Raw genomic sequence first — 13,441 nt, forward strand, 5'->3', positions numbered from 1 at the left:
TTTTTCTTTTTCCACCGTAGCTTAATCATGACAGTCTCCAGAGCTTCTGTAGAAAATACATCAATGCAGAAGGACGCTGAGCATTTTTATGGTGGGAAAATGGCATCTGATTAGTTTTGCTTTGCATGAAATATTACAAGAAGAACAATTTCATGATATCAAGAAAGCAATCCAAATATGCCAGTATTTCAAAACTTGTAGGTTGTCCTTGGTTGCATTAATACCAGTAGAAAGACAAGATACTTTATTGCCATCTGCTCCTGTGTAATAGATATTAAAATGGTTAATAGTTTGTCTTGGTTACAACTCAATAAATAATCCCCATGTGTCCTAAAACTAGATATTTATATACTTTTCAAAATGTTATGTTCTAGTAATATTAAGAAAAGTTAAGGTTTGGGGAATAAACATTGATTTCTACCCCTCAGTTGTTTCCTGTAAGGTTGAATGTTAAATTAAAAGCCTTGCTCAAAAATCTTTATTTTCATTTACACAGACTATGCCATTCTAGTACTGGAACCAAATGACAAGATGAATTATCCATGTAAGATATAGTTCATTGTTTCATCTAGAGCTTTTCTGCTACTACTGCATTAATTGTGGTAGTATTTCAAAACAGAAATATAGGCTTTGGCAATTGAACATTTATGAAATTGAGAAATAATTGTAAGGGATTTGGGATTAGTTGGATTTAACTACGGTAGAGATTTTGCTAAACTGTAACAAATGCAAGTAAAGTGGACTTTCCAAGTAATTAATATCCAAATCCATGCAACATTTTAAGATGTAATTTTCTTTCATGACATATTGTTCAGAATGAACCATATTCTGTTCTTATATGAGTACACAGATGTGTTTAATTTTGTACTAATTGTTGCCTCTTACCTTTCCCCACTATTTTTCCAAATTAGTATCATTTTAGTTCACCTTTCATACACCTGATATAATCCCTATTTCTTAAATGAATGGACACATTGGAATGTACTTCAAGAACTTTGAGAATTTCCTGTATTAGGCTACTATTTTCATCATTTCTCAGCCTTCTTACAAATTTTCTGTGTTTCTGTTTCAAATCTGGGATCAAAACAAGTGTATAAGATGCGTCTATCAGAGCAAAAGATGCACACAAAAACATGTCAAGATTAAGGAATAAAAATGGGCATGGATATTCATGTATATTTAAGCAACATTAAATTGGTTGTAAAAATAGAACAAAAAAAGGCTTCAGACTTAAAGTTTTTAGATATGTAGGTAGTCAGAACATTCTAATCTCCAATATCATTTGAATCATGTGAGGAATAATGGAAATAAGTGTGCCAACTATACCACTGCACCATCCCTGCCAACCTTCACAAGCCAGATGGCAAATGTCTCCAGAGGGGAACAAGATTTGTTCCTGTAAACAATTCAGGATCTGTTATTCTGCACATGATGTGAAGTCTTTGGGGAAATAGAACACCCTAACTCAGCTTTGTTGAATGTGAAATATCTTTTCTAAACCTCACTAATAGTGCACATTCACAGTTTGACATAGTTTTCAGCTCCCTTAATTCATCACCATATGGATAACACTAGATAAAAAGCAATATTGATCATGAATGTAATTGACATCAAGATTCCTTTGAACAGAATTTTGGTTAAAGAGGAGTGCAATACAAACAAAGTAATTTTTTAGAATTTCAGTTTAGTACTCTTATAGCAAATGCAAAACCAGGAGGCAACCAGCAAGACTCTTCACAAAAAGATTCTTGAAAGAGTTTGGCAAAAGTTCAATCATATTGTACTTCACCTACTGAAATCAGTGAGATTTAGGTTAGTCACAACACACTCAGGTCTCCTTGATTCAATAGATCAGTTCTATATCCCTCTAAATTGTTAGATGGTCATGAGACAACAGCTAAATCTACAACAGAATTCCCAGTGTGAAGATATTTCTGGGATGATCTTTACAAGTGGGATAATATAATTAAATTTTAAATGGAGCATGCAAGTTGATAGACTGAAGATTGCTGTCTTTTTAAAAACATTTAAAATTGCATGCATAAAAAAGTCTCCCCCCACCCCCTGTAAAAAAAAAAAAACCCTGACTTCATTTCATTTAACTTAATTGCTTTGTAATTTGCCTGGCAAATCACACAAGAATTTCCTTCATTATTTAGAAGCTGTTTGGAGCATCTGGTTGATTAGTTCCTGAGAGACAGGGTGCCCAGAAAAGAAGCCCAAGAGGAAAATAGAATTATGAATCACACAAAGACTATTTATTTGACCTAAGTATTCCTCACTACTCTCTAAAAATTTCACAACACAAAATAGAGAAGTGTATCTTAGGAAGGTAACTTTTGCTTGTGAAAGGCTGAATAGCAATTTGTTGTTGCAAGGCTTTCATGGCCGGGATCACAGGGTTGTTGTATGTATTCCAGGCTGTATGGCCATGTTCCAGAAGTATTCTATCCTGACGTTTCGCCAACATCTATGGCAGGCATCCTCAGAGGTTGTGAGGTATGGAGAAGCTAAGCAAAGAAGGTTAATATATATCTGTGGAAAGTCCAGGGTGTGAGAAGAACTCTTTGTCAGTTGGAAGCCAGCGTGAATGTTGCAGTTAATCACCTTAATTAACATTGGAACGGTTCATCTCCTGGCTTTTCCTGCCTGGGGGGATCCTTTGTTCAGCGTCATTAGCCTTCCCTTTTCATTTGTATGTTCTTTATAAAATTTTTTTTTGCACAAAAAGCAGTGCTGATTGCACAATGGTGTAGCTCACCCCAGATGGTCATATTTTGGAAAGCAAACCTAGGGAACCCCCCCCCCCAAACACACACACACACACACACACACACACACACACACACACACACATACATACACAAAGGGAGGTCCTAGAACTCAACTAGTTCATTCCAGAATCTAACCCTCAAATGGTGCAAAGGTGTTTGGTTTTCTCCCTCGAAACCTGTCAGTGAAACCTATTTAAAGACATCCTGATCCAATCCCATCTAACCCCCCCCCCCCACAATAGAAAGTATGGGGTAGGCAAAACTCCTCACCTTTACCCCCCTCCCTCGCTCCCTAAAAAAGAGGAAACTCATACTGTACCAAAGATGGGAAAGTGAGTCAAAAAGAACAGAAAGAGGCCTAGAGTAGGATAGAGCAGTCAGGTCTTTAAAAACTCTGCTCTCACCTGCCTTATACCTGCCATGGCAGGCACATGCACCAGACAGTATAGCCCTGATCTATTTCCAGGTAAGCCAGCAAAGGTGATTCCTCATGGCTGTATAGTCTTGGGTGTGAATTCTGTTGGTGATCAGTGAAAATAAGGATATTTCAAGACTTCTCCCAACAATATAATGAGGTTGTATGAAAAATTGCAATCATAGTTCCACATCTCATTGTCACAAGTTTGCTCACTGGCAGAAAGCCATTGGAAACCTCATCGTGCCATACCATGGGTGCCAACAGAAGAGACCTCCATTGCTCAAAGTGGCTCAATGGAATTTAAAGTGGGATTGGATTGGAAGGGTTGCTGTCATAATTGTGCCACAATTGCAAAACATACTATAATTGAATACAAAGCTATTATGGATCCTTAACTCTAGGTTACAAATCCACAATTTGCAAAATAGAATGCTATTCATTCTTTTTTACTATCTATCCAAATATATAGATCTGCATGTTATCAGATTATATACTGTATGTCATCTACAAGTTTCTGCAAATATGAGGTGCTGCTATTGTCCTCCTAAACTTCTTACATCAGCCTAAATCTAAAATGTGACTTTACTGATCTTTCTTCATTTTATGTGAAATAAGATGAAGCATTTATAACCTTGTTGAATACAAAATAGAGATAATGCTAATATGGTTAATATGGGGAGACGGATTATAATATACTTTTAAATAGCAGTACTTTGTATTGTAGCTGAAGACCTTTTCCTTCCTTAATTTATAAAGCATTCAAGCTAGAAAATTATAGAAACTTTATAATAAGATACCTTGAATGGGTTCCCTACTGTTTCTCAGCATGAATGGGATTTCAGAAAGGTCACTGTCCAGCAGCTTTGCCATTTGATACTTCTGTGATTTTAAATAAATCAAAACAAGTGGTTTAAGAAGAACTTTTAAAATAGTAGTCATAGAATAGGCCTCCAAGTGAAATCAATTTTGATTCTTTGTGTGGTTAGATAATAAGGGTGGCGATAGGAGAAAGGACTGGAAATCCTAGTGAAGATACGGTTATCATAAAGGTCAAGTGGCGAGATTTTATCAGAAATTGTAAATAGAGTTTTAATAAAATAGAAAATGGACAAGATAGGTACATTCTCAGAAGGTATAACATTAAAGTTACACAATCACCACAAAGTAATGAATGTTCATCTTCTTTTTTTAAAAAAAGAGGGGGGGGTCTCTACAGATATGCCTTCTCTGTAGAATTAATGCAGTTTGATAACACTGTACTACCATGACTCAATGCGATAGAATAGAGGGAATTGTAGTTTTACAAGACCTTTTAGGCTTCTCTGCCAAAAAGTACTAGTACTTCACCAAAGTACAAGTCTCATTCTCCGGTAGTATTAAACCAAAACAGTTAAAAGTAGTGCCCAACTGCCTTAATTCTGAAGCCTAGATGTGCTCAAAGGGTATATCATATCATTTTGCTGCTTGGTGACAGCATGGAAACCATGTGTAATCTGGTTTATATTCCTCAAAGGAAAATACTCATATAGTATATATTAATAAATCTATAAATATTGTTGGGAGATTGCAGAACATCTTGACAATATTATACCAAATATTATAGGACGTGGGGCAACTTTTTCTTGCAAAATTTCAGACCCTCCAACTGAATTCCTGACATCTCTGACTTAAAAGCATCTAGAAGAAATATCAGGGAAATAGTACTTAAGGCTTTGGACAAGCTTAAGGTATTTCTTAAGCCTAGTTTTTGAGCATGTCCATACATTAACTCACCTTGTTCTCAACATCTGTGATGAGATTATTACTTTGTTGTTGAACATTTTCTGTGGATAGTACAATAACCACTAGAATCAATAATGATCATTATATTGGGACCAATCCATCAGCATCTCTTAATTTCTCACTTGAAATATCAAGGATGACATATATAACTTAATATCACAGTGTATGTGCTTTCCTCACGCATATGTTCTGTGTTGGGGATTTGTGAAAGAGGGATAAGTAAAAGATGGAAATTATAGTTTTATCTGTATGAGTGAACAACAAAAAGAAATGCTGCCCACTCCTCATCAGCCATCCTCTCTTCTCAAAAGTGAGTGGTACTGAAGTGCTGCTGCTATGTCTCCATGCTTCTGGTAACTATATTCATTTAATTTCAGTTGTGGCTTTTCATCTTGATTTGATATTGCACACCACTCATCCCTATCAACAGTACTGGCAATATCAGCATTTGCAGAAACAGCAAAAGCAGAATTTGGAGAAATGTATTTCCTCTCCTTCCGTTATTCCCTTTTCCCAGTTTTGGGGTATTGGGGAGGGAGTAGATGAGAAAAATATTGATACAGTACCTCCAATACGTTTGCATAAGATGATCATAGGGCTGAAAAGGGGGCATAACACTATAGGATTCCATTAATGTAGCCTGCTATCATCAAACATGTCCTGCATCCTAATAATGGATTGAATTGCCACAGGGCTGCAAACAGATGTGTGGATGATATCAAAAAAGAAAAGAAAATGAAAAAAAGAATACAATCCACTATTCTCTACATCATTTGATACCAGGGGAATTTGTTGGCAGGTACAGTGTGTAGCTATCACTATCTTTTTCCAATTTAATAACATGCAAGTGGGACTAATCAAACATCTTACAACATATTCAATATGTAGACATGGACATAATATATGATGAAGTGCTCTGTGATACTTGGATTAGTAAACTACTGAAGATGAAGGCCAAATTGATAGCACTGTCAAGGAAGATCCACAGCTAGTTAGAAAACTGTATTGTTCAACTAAGATTCTAAATCAAATTTAAAAGATATAAAGAAGCATACTTTCCCAAGTTGAATACTCTTCAATATTACTATTGGTAACTTAGATGAATGAATTGAAAGAACTAGGGAAGATGGGTATCAACTTAGAAGGCATACATAATTCTCAGAAAATATGATGATAGAATGAAAAACTGAAACAGCAAGATAAAATTCAGAACAGATAAACCGAACTTGTTGCTAGGGGAAACAGGATGGGACATAAGCTTGTGTGCAGGAACATGCTATTAGAATATTAGCTAAATGTAGGTGGAACGTAATTTCCTTGTATGAAGAGACTGTAAAAATAATGATCTTTTATACAGTTTTTATTTAAGAAATAACATTGCTGAAAGAAAATACATTTATTTATTATGACATTTGTATTTGTTGCATAGAGATGGAGATTTGGAAATTTTATCCTGAGAGATTTAGTGCCTGTAGAATGAAACCATGGCAGTTAAAATGGATCATAGTATTACATTTTGTACAGTCTGAAGGATACCTTTGATCTCCGAATGTCTTGAATTACAAATTCTAGAAGGATTATTTTAATGATGGCCAGAAATGACTGGATTTGTAGTCTAACACATGTAAGGAGCAATATGTTAGGGAAAACAGCAAGAAGTGAAGGTACCATCACCAGGGGCTGGAGGGAAGGGGCAGTGTTTGTTTCCCTTGCTGCGCCTGGCTCAGCTCCTGAGGACTCACTCCTGGCAGAACTGAGTCCCTGACTCTGCAAAGCCAGCAAGCAACATCTGCTGCTCAGAGGCTGGAGCATCAAAAGGACGTCACCTGCAGGGCCTCAGGCAAAGCAAGAAGTGAAGGTACCATCACCAGGGGCTTGGAGGGAAGGGGCAGTGTTTGTTTCCCTTGCTGCCCCTGGCTCAGCTCCTGGGGACTTTGGCCGCTTGGTGCTGCCAGTCTCCATCTTGACCCACCTCCGTTTCAGCATCCTGGGGTCAGCACAGAGATACTGGCATTTTTTCTTCCGGCCATGGTCCTTGACTCACCTGGGCCCTCTCGAGTGAATGCTGGCACTGCGACATCAGTTTTGTCTCATTGCCTGATGGAACATCTGCTCCTTTAAAACTATGTTTTAATGTGTTATTGCATGTATATGTTTTAATTGTTTTATAATTTGATATGTTATATTTATTATTTGTTGTATAATGCGGCATTGAATTTTGCCATAATCTGTAAGCCGTTCTGAGTCCCCTTCGGGGTTGAGAAGAGCGGGGTATAAATATAGTAAATAAATAAATAAATAAATAAACAGTTGTAGTGCCTAATTTCATGCATCAACTCAAATTAGGATGCATTTCAGTCTATAAAACTCATCATAGAATTAACTGTGAAATATTTGAAGAGATGTCATTTTGAAAATGGAGGAGGCATGAAACAATGGATTCAAATCACTAGAAAAAAGATTCCACTCAAACTTTAGTATGAATGTTTTTACTGTAAGATTTGTTTGGCAGTGTAATAGATTTTCATGAAAGGTGGTAGACTCTTTCTCTTTGGAAGTATTTAAAAAGAGGATGTATGAGCATCTTTCTTGATTGCTTTACTGTGTAATTGACTGATTTATTTGCAAGGCAGGGAAATAGACTAAATGCCCTTTTAGTTCCTCTAGCTCTATGGCTCTATGACTCTTTTTTGTCCTCCTACGTACTCACATTTATAAAACTGTAGAAGCTCATTTTTTCGAAAATATTTTTTTCTCCTGTGAACATAGAAGGAGAAAAATAAAAAAATAATGTAAGCTTGAAAGAAAGGGAACCTATTGTGTATAATTAAGCAGAAATAAAAGCTTTCAAGACAAATGTGATTCAGGGATTTTTGAAACATTGATTTAAAATTTAATTAAAGGCAGGGTATTACTTAGATACAATTAACATTATCTTATGTGCTCTGAGACTGTCAAAGTTGGTTGTAGGAATGGATGTTAAAGCTTCAATTGCCCTTTTATTAAATACTATTTTTTTTTTAAAAAACTCTCTATGGTAGATGTAGTTAATATAAAAAATAAGATATGTGTACAAGGATACTTATATGTCCATAAATTTAGCAAATAAATTACTAATGTTTTTCCCTAACACACACAAATACACAGTCACACATTTTTGAGAAACTAATTAGTGGGATCTATGTCCAAAGGTTGCAATGAAGTCATCATTTTTTTAATTCCCTTAGAAATATATCAAATTTTTTCCCATGGAAAATAATATAATTTATTTGAAAATTTTATCTTGGACATAATAAATTACCAAGTCATTTTTTTCATTTAGAACACTCAATAGTTTTTTGTAATACATAATAGAACCATGGGCCTGTATCAGTGGAGTGGGCCATACAGTCATTTGAAGTTTCAAAATCTTTATTGGAAAATATTGATGAGAAATTCCTTCATAGGACAGTCATGTGCAAAATTTGGAAAGAACAGACTACTATTTGAATGTCTTCTGAGTTTCAGCTGCTTCCCAATCCAGACAAACAGGACCCATGTTGTGCTTGGAGACTGCTCCAATACAGAGGATGGAGGGAATGGAACTGTTCTCCCATGTCCCATCCCATGGTTCCCAAGACTGGGAAACATGGGATGGCAGTAGGGACAGTCGCAGCTGGTTCTGTTTTGGAACTAGCCTATCTATTCCCACAGGCCCTAGTTTGGGAATAATCTGAATGCTGTGGGTGAATTTTGATTTTTACTATACTATGCCTAACATGGGTTTAGGCCATGTTAAGGTGGTTTTGCCCCCACATTACCGCTGATCAGCTCCATGCAGCATTTGGCACTGATCCACCTTTATACCAACCTAATTAGTCAGTGTAGATGGGACCTTTGCTGCTGCATACCAATGGGTAGGAAAGAGGCAATTCAGATTATAAAGTGATTGGTTTTAACGCAGAATGGGGGAGAATGGGGGAGAAACAACAGTGCAATCAAAGATGAAATAACCTCTATTATCCTTCCTTTTGGAATCCTGAAAAGTCACATCCATATCTTCCAAATATGTTATCCATTCCTTCTCCTCCTTACCGATAAGCAGCAGGAGTGGTGCCTCCCCTCCCAGAGTATAACAGCTGTGGGGGCCATTGGATTGGACACAAAGGGTTATAGAATAGCCTTTTTTACTCCTTCCAAAAAAAGTTATGCACAAAAATAAGACACACATTTTTATGGGTTATGTTATATTAGACCTTATTTTTATAAATATTCTTCTATTTCCCCTTAGAAATGAAGCAGGATCCACTGTGTCATTACCATTTACATTTAAATTCTCTTTATATGAAATATCCACCAAAAACACAAAAAACCTATATTGCTTAAGTTTGAAATTCTAGGTAACAGTTTATCTATTTGACGAAGTCATCCATGGAAACGTATACCATAATGAATTTGTTAATATCTGAAATATAATAGGACTAATTTAGGCAGTTGTGTAAGGAGTCACCAAAGTCTTACGTAAAAAAGCATTGAAATCACCCAGATAATATGTTATCAAATCATGACATTGTTTGCAGCATCCTACATCCCTCGAAGGTTCAGTTTATTTAATGTGCATACTTTTATAGGTTTCATTCTGAATGAAGAACAGGAGATTATTTACAAAAGGAAAGTTGAATATCACATCAGGCAATTAAGATAAACGTACTGTTGCCATAGGGGCTAACTTTGGGCTATAAAAATCAACATCACTTTTGACTTTTATTAATGCAATATTTTCAAAGTCCACAAAGGAAAATATGTTTTGCCTCATATTTTTCATAAAGGAATTTAGCCAGGAGAAGTGTGCAAACAATCCTCTTTGAAATCTGAAATCAACATGAGATCAAAATCTGAATGCATCACATCTTAAAATTGCTGCTGGGTGTACTGAAAAGTTAGGAACAGCAGTGTCTCTTACTGAAAACCATGGAGTTTCTCTGCTATCTAATTTTCTTGCACAGCCAGACAAATGCCATCTGGCTAGCATTTTTTAAAGATGTTCAAAATGCCAACTCATGCCCTTAAATTGTAATGGGACATAAAGAACAGCATTACATATAGTCCACAGTCTTTCATGTGATGTATGCATTTTTTTAAAAAAAGTTTTGGATAATCCCCTTCAATCATATTTTAGTTTACTGAGTGTTAGTTGTTATAACAGTCCTATATTTACTATTTAAATATCAAGGGATGAGGGAGTGGTGGTTGTATTAATTTGCTTGCTTTTGGATATTGGCTTTACTATATACCGAGAACAGGTACCTTGAATCTTAGACCTTTGAGTATTTTGTCCATGCAAGAATGTAATCTCTGCCTCAATAGGCTACTCATATGTCTTTTCACTTCTGAGTTCACAGGTGCTGCAGAAGTTATTGTGAAAAGGTACTAAGCCCACATAGGGTGGTATGTCAAATTGTGTCTTGCTCTGAGAGTTTATGTGGCTAAAGAATGGACATAGATAGTTAAACAAACAAGCACATTTAGGATGTTCCTGTTACTGAAACATGAAGTAAATACCAATGACAGACAGGAGAAGGAGGAAAGTTACATTTATGTTTTGCTTTTTCTTCCAAGAATATTATGCAACAGCCCTGCAGATTAAGATGAGTGATACTCCCTGGCCCAACATCACCTAACTAACTTTGTAATCAAAATGAGGATTGAAACCTGGATCAGAAATCTAACACTACTCTCTAATCACTATTCTGCAGTTCCTCATATCTCAGTTATGGAGTTGTAATTATTTTAAGTACACTGAAAAACTCTTACAGCAAATTGACAAGTGACAATGTATTTTGCTGTTTATGCAATTCCCATAAAGTGCTTTAGTTCTGGTTCTGTTATTGTTCAGTTCATACGTCTGCATCTTTAGAATGAATTACATATCATTTTGAAGTACCTAAAGCAAAGTCTAGCAAGCCTCCATTCTTTTTGCTACTTGCTTTAGAATATGTGTTTGGGGGTATTTTTTATTATTATTTTGAAGAAGGTTCCTTTGGAAACACTACGTGACAAATCCATTACACAGCACAGAAATAATCAGCATGGTGCTGAATGCTGACTGTGAATTGAAGGTCCAAGTAAACACTGAGCCAGACATCAATGGGACACAGTTTTTAAACTAAAGTAAAATCCTACTTGTGCTGAATGCTACAAAGAATAAAAGTTCCAATGGAGGTACAGAAGCTTCTGTGTAGTTGTTTGTTTCTACCCTTCTGACTCTTTTCTCACCCTTCTCACAAAGGCAGTTGGAAAAATACATAAGAGTGCAACAAAAAATCCACAAACAACAGATCTACATTATTTAGACAGGCTGTATTCTGTTTGGTTTGTAACAGAATACTGATTTTGCCCCCTAAAAAAACTTTAGTATGTTTGCTTATAGCTCATTAAGAGCAATACCACGATTTAGAGTATCAACGTTTATTTTGAAGTAAACATTTTTACATGTTGAATTCTAACTTCTGAGTACAGCCAAAAGCATTTTTAAATTCCAAAGATAGTTGGGTTGTTGTTGTTGTTGTTTTTTTTTTGGGGGGGGGGGTGTAAAAATTAACAAATTTTAACATGCAGCAATGGTGTTGTGGATGAGGAGGATTCTTTGATGGCCTCTGTGGATCAATGCCAGGATTTAATATGTAGTTAGTTAAGAGACAGGATAAATCATGTGATAAAGGGGAGAAGCCAAAGGGCTATTTCAGCCTGGGCTTCTTCCTTCAGCTTTGGATTTCACCCTACCATTCCACCCTTGTTACAATACACATTAGAGCTAGATAGGACTATTTCCTGTAACCTTTTTTCTGAACATATTAGCAGAAACGTGTTTCTTGTGTTTTGTTCAGGTATCATACGCCCTCAGCTCCAGATAGCCATGTGATAGGATAGCATTATTATCTCCATCAGGTGAAAGCAACTTGAGGGCACACAACAATGACACTCAACATTCCCAGTAACTCTTCACTTCTCATCAGGGAAGTCTGAAATAACTCATATGCACTTCAATGTCAGCAGAATGTGGGGTTCACTTTATCCACAATTTCAGACATCTATTGGGTGTCTTGGAATGGATTCCCTGCAGAGATGAGGATCATATGGTATTACAAAGTTTGCAATTTTGAGTTGAAGTGAATTCACTGGTGTACTACAAATGGGTGAGGATAAATAATGAGGCCCCTTCCACATAGCTGAATAAAATCCTACATTATCTGTTTTAAACTGGGATATATACAGTAGCAGTGTGGACTCAGATAGCCCTATTCAAAGCAGATATTGTGGGATTTTCTGCCTTGATATTCTGAGTTATAGCTGTGTAGAAGGTCCCTCCACTTATTCCCAGTCCAGAAGACAGATTTCCTTAGTAATGGTTGTTTGTGTTGGATATGTAATATTATACACTGTCGCATAAAATATCATGCAGGTTCATGAAAAGAAATTGGGGTGGTGGTTCCTAACAGTCTGCCCTTCCCCAACATCTCAATGTCAATCTTTCTAAATATACAACATTCTGAATACACAGAATACTGCTCTGTATAAGATATAACTTTAATATAATTGTAGCCAGTGTTTAAGAAAAGATTACTGAAAGAAGTTTGGATGGCTGGAACAAAATAACTTCTACATCAGTTGAATTCTGGCATATAATTATACAAGAAAGTAATAATTTGGCAACTTGCTAGATCTCAGAAAGCATGTCTTCCAGGGCCATGGTTCTTTCCCCTTATGTTTTGACTGTTTTTATAAGTGAATTAATTAAGGCCAATTGTTTCCCAAAGTAGATCTGGGACTGACTGTTTCAAGCTGTGATTTGCTCCATATCCATTTTTGTTGTTATTCTGTAGTTCCATTGTAATTACATAGAATTGTTTTCTTTTACAAGGTACTGTGTTAGTCTTGTGCAGACAGTTACTGAATGTTCAAAATCAAGACTGTACCTGGAGCTGTTTTTGCAAAATGAAAAAAAATCCATATGGCCAAGGAGATAGATGTATTTCTGAACCCACAGACTCTGTGTATGCACAATCTGTAGCTAGAAAAAGAAATAGATGGACTGGATTATAAATTGACATTTTTTTCCATCTGAACATCATGTGAGAAAGATAATATACTCCAATTTTACAGAATGTTTTTAAGAACTGAAGTCATGAAATAAGATATGTTGAGTTGTGGGACAATATTATGGCCTTTGTTAAACATTTCAGTCATTGTTAATTAGGTATTTGACCAATGAACAAACTTTTAGCAATTTACTCAGACACTGGCTCTTTGTTCCAATCCTGAATACATCCTCTTCCTGGCTTTATGCTATTATTATTGTCATCCCCATTCTTTTTATCATCATTATCATCATTTTTATATATTTATAGAGATCATCACTGTACTATGGCACTGTACAAGTAAAACAATTACAAAACAGTTCCCTGCCCTTAAACCTACAATGTAAGTA

The sequence above is a fragment of the Anolis carolinensis genome, chromosome 5 (assembly GCF_035594765.1).
Source record: "Anolis carolinensis isolate JA03-04 chromosome 5, rAnoCar3.1.pri, whole genome shotgun sequence".
In the NCBI taxonomy this organism is placed as follows: Eukaryota; Metazoa; Chordata; class Lepidosauria; order Squamata; family Dactyloidae; genus Anolis; species Anolis carolinensis.